This window comes from Notamacropus eugenii, chromosome 6 (assembly GCF_028372415.1).
Source record: "Notamacropus eugenii isolate mMacEug1 chromosome 6, mMacEug1.pri_v2, whole genome shotgun sequence".
NCBI classification, from domain to species: Eukaryota; Metazoa; Chordata; class Mammalia; order Diprotodontia; family Macropodidae; genus Notamacropus; species Notamacropus eugenii.
Window position 1 is genome coordinate 88,067,176 of NC_092877.1, and position 8,295 is coordinate 88,075,470.

The 8,295-nt window shown below is 37.1% G+C and overlaps 1 pseudogene; it reads left to right on the forward strand.

Moving 5' to 3' along the window:
• The first annotated feature begins 5,854 nt into the window (after positions 1 to 5,854).
• Positions 5,855 to 6,996, forward strand: LOC140512080 (minor histocompatibility antigen H13 pseudogene; annotated as a pseudogene).
• The last annotated feature ends 1,299 nt before the right edge of the window (positions 6,997 to 8,295 follow it).

Below are 8,295 nucleotides of genomic sequence, written 5' to 3' on the forward strand. Positions count from 1 at the left end.
GACAACAATTCATCACAATTATATTACCACTATAATATATAACAAAGAAATTAAGCATTGCCCAATTATCTCTGCACTAGACATATGTGGATAATCTACTTACAATCAACAGAAATCATTTAATACCCACTGGCTAATCATTCTTGACAAAGGAAATACTTTATATTATCTTAAAAGTGTTTTCTCCTAAAGTACCATTGCTGGTGCTTTTAAAAGAGACTTTGAGTTTGGCTTTCACTTCTTTCTCATTTGCTGCCCCTTCTATGTTGTAGGCAGGATATAGTGATAATTCTGACTGCTAGGTGGCAAAAAGGATAGAATGAATCACCAAGAGGCAGGAAGATCTAAGTTCAAATCCTGCCTAGGACACTAACTAACTCATTACACAGGTCACTTAACTTGCTGCCTGATGCCTTTTCCTCATTGATAAAATGAGGATAATAATGGCATCAAACAGCAAGGTTATTATGAGCACAAAATTTGTGAAGTGTTTTGTAACCTTTAAAGTTCTATGAAAATGTCTAGCTAATATCGTTCAGAGAGTGACCTATATAATCCTGAATTCAGTGACTGCATCTGATGATTTATTTGTTTCAGTGACTATGATTGTCTCAGACATAGTGCTGATCACTTGAATTTCATGAAATACATAAGGAAACTATTCTCCATCAATTGCTACTGAAATATAATCAGTGATATCTTAGGATAGTCCTAGAGTTGTCATGTTATGTGTACTATAAGCAAGTGTAACTAAAATGCAATAGAGATAAACTCAAATTAAGTCCAAGTAACCTCCGTGTCCAATATATGGTAGCTGAACTAATTTCATTGTCTATTGAAATATCAGGTTATAATCTCTAGAAGTCAGCAAAGCCTTTACTAAAATAAGACTACTATGAAGATAATAAAGACTATTTCAGTTTTCTCACGTATCACAAAAGACACGCAGAATGCAGATGAAAGAGAACTGGGAAATAAGTCAAGATGGTGAAATAAAAGAAGTAACAGCCAAACACAAAACAGACTATAAACTGAATAACACCTAAGAGTTGAGGGCATGGTTAACAGAAGAAAACTCTTTTTTATCACATTTCTCTGCAAAAGGTTCCCCTTCAAAGATATATGAGGATCCGGATTCAAATCTATCAGAATAAGAGTCATTTTGCAATTAGTAGTCTAATGTAGAGAAATACAAATTAAAACAACTCTGTGGTTTTACTTTACAAACTTCAGATTGACAAAATTGGCCCAAAAAGAAAACGACCAATGTTTAAGTGACGTAAGAAAAACATATACATTAATGTACCATTAGATTGGAGTTGCTGGTGCCATTCTAGAAAGAATTTAGAACTATGCCCCTAAATTCAGTTTTCTACAATCACTTCCATATATCTTAGATTTTCTCTCTCTCCCTCCCCCAACATTCCTCCCATCCTCCCCCTCTCTCCCCTTCTCTCCCCAAGATGGTTTGCAATCTTATATAGCTTCTACACATATATTGCAATTAAATACATTTTCACCTTAGTCATGTTGCATAGAAGAATTAAAATGAACAGGAGAAACCATAAAACAAAACAAAACAAAACACAACACAACAGAAAATAGTCTGCTTCATTCTGTGATCTGATTCCATAGTTCTTTCTCAGGATGTGAATGGCATTTTGTCTCAAAAGTACATTGGAAATTTTTTAGGCCCTTGCACTGCTATGAAGGACTAAGTCTACCAGAAAAATTCCTCACACACTGTGGTTGTTGCTGTGTAAAAAGTTCTTCTGTTTCTGCTCCTTTCACTCAGCATCAGTTCATATAAGTCCTTCCAGGCCTCACTGAAGTCTTCTTGTTCATCATTTCTTATAGCACAATAGTATTCCATTACATTCATGTACCCCAACTTGTTCAGTCATTCCTCAATTGATGGGTACCCCCTTGATTTTCAGTTCTTGGCCATCAAAAAGGGAGCTGCTATAAATATTCTTGTACATGTGGGACCCCAGAGAAGATAGAGACAAGCTATTTGGATACCTGTGCCTCGTAACCCATAGTGTGTTTAAGTCATACACTTTCAACCACTTATTGAATTGATAGACTTAGTAGTAGAGAACTACAGGGTACTCTAGAGATCACCTAGTCTAAATTCTTAATTATGTTGATGGAGAAACAGTGACCAAGGGAGGGTTTCCTGAGGTCACATGTCATTAGTGAAAGGAACAGGAAAAGTACCCTCAAAGTTCATGCTGTTTAATGTAAGGGTGTCATTATAAATGCAATAATGATTAATTTTAAAACTGGCCATCAACAAAAAAGAATAATGGAGGAAGGGTATGGTGTCTTCTGGAAAAGATAAGCTGTAGAAGATATGGGGTCTTCTGGCAAAGATGAAAATGTGAGAAGCTGTAAAGGAACTGATTTCTTCCACAAAATTACCTAACAAATATCTGATAATGGACCCACAAAGGAAGTAAAAATGAATGGAGCAAAGGCATAAAAATATCCTCCTTCATCTAGTCTAAGACCAAACAAAAAGATGACCAACATAGGAGTGAGTGGAGGGATCAAATTAAGGAATCTATTGCTTTCAGGTGAAGTATTGGAGGCCAGGAGAGGTATCATACCAGAAAAAGTCAAACTTCAACTAAACTGAATGCTGGGAGAACCTTATCAGAAAACGCTGGAGCCACAAAGAGGCACACAGTCAAGCTGAGAGTACACAATTAGACCTTAAAAAAGTCATCCCTCTACAAGAGAGGATGCCAGCCAGTGTTGCCAGTCAATTAAAATAGTAAGGGACTGAAGTCGGATTTTGGGTACAACCTATTAAAATATAAGTAGAATGAAACAGGGAAAAGAGAATAGAAAAAGCTTAAACTTCAGAGGGTTGATAATGAAAGGGGAGAAAGTGGGTGTAAAAAAACATAAATTGTTGTCTTAACATGGTAAAAATAAAGAAATGAGGATGAAGATTGAATCATTCCGAATATAAATTAATGGTATTTTTTCATATTCTCTCTCAGCAATCCCTTTTTAACAAAGAGTATTCTAAGAAGAAAAGTATAAGAGGATGTGATTGAGCGAAACAGAAAAACAGCAGTCACAACTTTGAATATGAATAGAATGAACTGACCCATAAAATGTTAGGCTGGGAGAAGAACGGACTGGAAAACAAATTCCAGCAATAGCTGTTTTCAGGATGTAGACTCAAGATACAAAGCTTCACCCACAGACAAAATAAAGACATGGCATGGAATTTATTAATCTTCACACAAATTCAACAAAACAGGGGAAAGTGATGAAGATCTCAGACAAAGGAAGAGTAAAAGTAAATATGTATTAAAGTAATAATCAGAAGAATACCATTATATATATACTATAGAAATAATATGCATATATGTGTATATATAAACGTATAACATTTAAGTTATTAAGGGAAAAGTTAAGCAATTTATATGGAGAAATGAGTATCAGTAATATACTAGTATAGGGACTTGAAAGTGCTCTTTATAGTCATAAATTATCAGAAGCTAATTTAATGATTTGAATAGAATTTTTATTTTTTATTAACTCATTCTTCTTTCTTACCTAATTATAATAATGCTTAGTATCCTTTTTGCTCCCCCTCTCAAAGAAGAATCCCATAAAACAGATTGCATTTTTAAAAAGATGAAAAAAATCAGTACAACAGATCAATTCATTGGGATATTCTGAAACATATACAATGTATAACTTCAATATGGACTTTCCACCTCCATGAAAGGGTCGGTTGGACTGGCGTTCTTATATTTCTTCATTTCCATAATGTTTGATCTTTACAATTATGTTACATTCACTTTCGATGTTTTGTTGTGTGGTTCTTTCCATTTATATTGCATTTATTGTGCATATTGTGTCTTTATCTTTGCTTTCTTCACGCTATCATTTCACTCTATCATAAATCTTTCCATGTTTCTGTGGATTATTATTTATCATGAATATTATTTTAACCTAGATTTATGTGGTTAAGAAAATGTCTTAAAAAACTTATTGTAGAGGTCAGGCTAAATTCAGGAACATTATAGGAAAACCAGATGATTAGAAAGAATGCTGATATCTTACCTAATGTTTGTTTTGGGTCTCTTGAGGTCTTATTTTAGGTTCATGAAAAGTTTGTCTTTTAGGTTCCCCAAAATAGATTGACTTATTTGCTGATATCTATTTCAAACATCCTTTTTCTTAGAGACTACCTACTGTCTATGAGAGGAAAGTTAGGAAAATATTCTTAAACTCTTACCTTAATAACATAACCTCCTGAAGACAGGGGGAAGGAGAAACCTTTCTAGCTCATTCTCTCCCCCCAAAAAAACTTCCTAACAAATTCCTTTCCAAAATTATTTCAAAATTTGAAGTGTGTTTTTGTGAACAACACTTCTCTGTATACATTACCTAAATTTCTTAGAAAACACTAATATTCCATTAAATTCAAATTTTGTTTAGTCATTCCCCAATCAATAGACATCTTTGTTTTCATTATTTTTTTCTATAATAAAAAGTGCTGCTATAAATGTTTTGGTGTTTATAGGGACTTGCTTTTTATCAATAACTTTCCTAATGTACAAACCCAGGAAGGTAGTATCTGGTTAAAAGTATATGGACATATTAGTCACTTTTGCTAGCCAAAGTGATTATACCATTTCAGAGGTCCCTCAGCAATGTATCAGTGTGGGAGAGGTAGAGCCAAGATGGAAAAAAAATTCAGGATTCTGCCTGATTGCTCCCAAATTCAGCTCCAAACCACTATAACACAATGCTTCAAAACAAATACTGGGGCAGCAGAACCAACAAAAATATGGGGTGAAAAAAATTTTCCAACTCACATCAATTTAAGAGGTTGGCAGGGATGGTCTTTCTTACTTACGTAAAAAGGAAATTTTGCACAGTACAGGTAGTGTATAGGCAAGCCAGCAGTAAGTCATACCCTAACAAGCCAGCAGGAGGTCTGAGCCACTGCTGAGGTCAAAAGTGTCACCCTGTGGCCCAATGCAGCAGACCAGCCATGGGACACTATGGCCCTCATACAGTTGACCAGCAAAGATGCCACATAGCCAAAAAACCCATGACCCTGATGCAGCAAATAAAATGAGAAAGAGATGTGCAGGAGGCCAAAAGCCAGACTCCAGGCCCCCACTGCAAAAATCTTTGACATAGTTCTCCCAGCACCTCAGAAACAAATCTCAACTTTAAAAGTTAAGAAATAAGTAGAAAAATGAGCAAAAATTAAAAAAAAAAAAACAACTTGATCATAGAAAGTTACTAGGTAATGGGGAAGATCAAAATGCAAACTCAAAAGAGAAAAACAGTGTTAAAAGTACTACATGCAAAGTCTCAAAGTAAAAAAAAATGAATTTGTCTCATGCCTCAAAAGAAATCCTGGAAGAAATCAAAAAAGATTTTAAAAATCAAACAAGAGGGGTAAAAGAAAAAACCTGAAGAAGAGCGATGCAAGAGTCATAAAAAAAAGTCAACAGCTTGGTTAGGAAATAAAACAAATGGAAAAATGTATATAGAATAATTCACTGAAGAAAATGACTCATTAAAACTTGTCTAATGAAAAAGAAAGTAAAAAGCTCACTGAAGAAAATAATTCCTTAAAAATAAGAATTGGGCAAGTGGGAGCTAATGACTCCATGAGACATAAAGAATCAATCAAATAAAATAAAAAGAGTGAAAAAAGGAAGAAAATGTTAAATATCTCATTAGAAATAATGACCTAGAAAATATATTGAAAATGGATCATTTAAAAATTATTGCTCCCCTTACCCTCCCCTGCAGCACCAGCAGCAGAGCTGGAGCCACAGCAGCCTCAGCAACCGCAGCCTCAGCCATGGACCCCATCCTTAACAAACCCCACAATGGCAGCAGCCCCATGGAGCCCCTCAAAGCCCCCAGCCCAGACTGGCCACCCTCCATCCTCAAAGGCATCGCCCTGGCCTCCAACAGCTTCCTGCTCATGATGCTGCTGCCCATCTTCTTTTGGGCCTTGCGCTCCTTGCACAATGCCTCAGATATGCCAGAGATCATTACCAGTCTAGATGCTGCACAGTTCCCCATTATCGCCAGCTGTACACTCTTAGGCCTCTACCTCTTCTTTAAAATCTTCTCTCAAGAGTACATCAGCCTCTTGCTGTCTATGTATTTCTTCGTGTTGGGGATCTTGGCTCTCTCTCACACCATCAGCCCCATCATGAACAAGTTCTTATCCAACAATTTCCCCAACAAGCAGCATCAACTACTCTTCACACAAGGCTCAGGGGAGAATAAGGAAGAAATTGTCACTTATGAGTTTGACAGCAAGGATCTCATGTGCCTGAACCTTAGCAGTATCATTGGCATCTGGTACCTGCTAAGGAAGCACTGGATTGCCAACAACCTCTTTGGCTTGGCCTTCTCCCTCAACAGAGTGGAGCTCCTGCACCTCAATAATGTCAGCACAGGCTGCATCCTGCTTGGAGGGCTCTCTGTCTACAACATCTTCTGGGTTTTCGGCACCAATGTGATGTAACTGTGGCCAAGTCCTTTGAGGCACCAATAAAATTGGTTTTCCCCCAATACGTGCTGGAAAAGGGGCTGGAGGCTGACAACTTTGCCATGTTGGGCCTGGGAGACATTGTCATTCCAGGTTTCTTCATTGCTATGCTTCTGCGATTTGACATCAGCCTGAAGAAGAACACACACACCTACTTCTACACCAGCTTCATGGCATACATCTTTAGCCTGAGCCTCACTATCTCCATTATGCATGTCTTCAAACATGCCCAGCTAGCATTGCTCTATCTGGTCCCTGCCTACATTGGATTCCCCGTGCTGGTGGTTCTGGCAAAAGGCGAAGTCCCCGAGATGTTCTGTTATGAAGAGACAAATGACAAGGACAAGGAGTCAGCCAGTGAGTGAGAAGAGGGAGCACTACTGTCGTCGTTGTCGTCAGCCTCTTCCTCCTCCTCTGAGATGGAAAAGAAGGAGCAGTAAGGGTGGGCTTAGAGTTGGGGGTGGGGGAGGTGCCAGGGGAAGAGAGGAAGGCCCTGCATAGCTGGTGTTGGTGTTCTGTGCCCAGGTTTCCTTATTCAGGGCAGACCTCTCCTCTCCTTTCTCCCTCCTGAACCCAGCCTTGGATTTTCTCTTTGTTTCTGGTTGTGTACCTCCTGTGTCCTCCATCCCCAGCATGGAGCAGAAACCCCAGCTATCTTTGTGGAAAGAGTGATGGGAGGTGAGAGGGCCTGGTTTTTAAATTTTTTTATATTATCGTGAACCCCTCTCTTACATTAAAATTCTATGTCAAGTGAGAAGTGACAAAAAAAAATTAAAAATAAAAAAAATGAAAATTATTGGACTACTTGAAAGATATGATACAAAAAAAAAGACCCTGCACATCATATTCCAAGAAATTACCAAAGAAATCTCTCCTTATATCCTAGAATCAGGAGTTAAAATAGAAATAGAAAGAATCCACTATCATCTCCTGAAAGAGATCATAAAATTAAATCCCCCCAGAAATATTATATTAAAATTCTAAAATTCCCAGGTCAAGGAGAAAATACTACAGGTAGACAGAAAGAAACTATTCAGATATTATACAGCCACAGTCACGATTACATAAGATTTAACAGTGTCTATATTTAATGATCAGTAGACTTGGGAAATAATATTTCAGATGACAGAAGGGATCAGATTATAACAAAGAATCATCTAACCACAAAATTGCACCTGATTTTCAACAGAGAAAAATGGATATTCAATGAAATAGAGGTCTTTCAATCCTAATGAAAAGAATAGACCAGAACAGAAAATTTGCTTTTCAAATATAGACTCAAGGAAGTCATAAAAAGGTAAATAGAAAACAGGAAAAAGCCCATAAGGAACTCAGTAAGACTAAACTATATCTCTGCATGAGGAGATGATCCTTATAACTTTAAGAACTCTATCATCATCATGGCAGCTTTAGAAATTACACATAGAGAGTGTGGGTATAAATTGACTTTGATGGAATAGGTTAATAAAATTAAGGGATGAGAAGGAAGATTCCACCAGGATAAGAGTGAAGAGAGAGGTAAAAGGAGGCTAATTATCTCACATAAAGAGGGGTGAGAAACCTGTTGCAGTGGAGTGAAAGATGGGGGAAGGGTGGGCATTCACCTGAACCTTACTTTTATCAGAATTGGCTCAAAGAAAAAATAGCATACATATTGAGTTGAGTATGTATGTTAACCTATAAGCAAGTAACAAGAGGGGATAAAAAAAAGGAGGGGAAGGATAGAAGCCAGGAAGGTT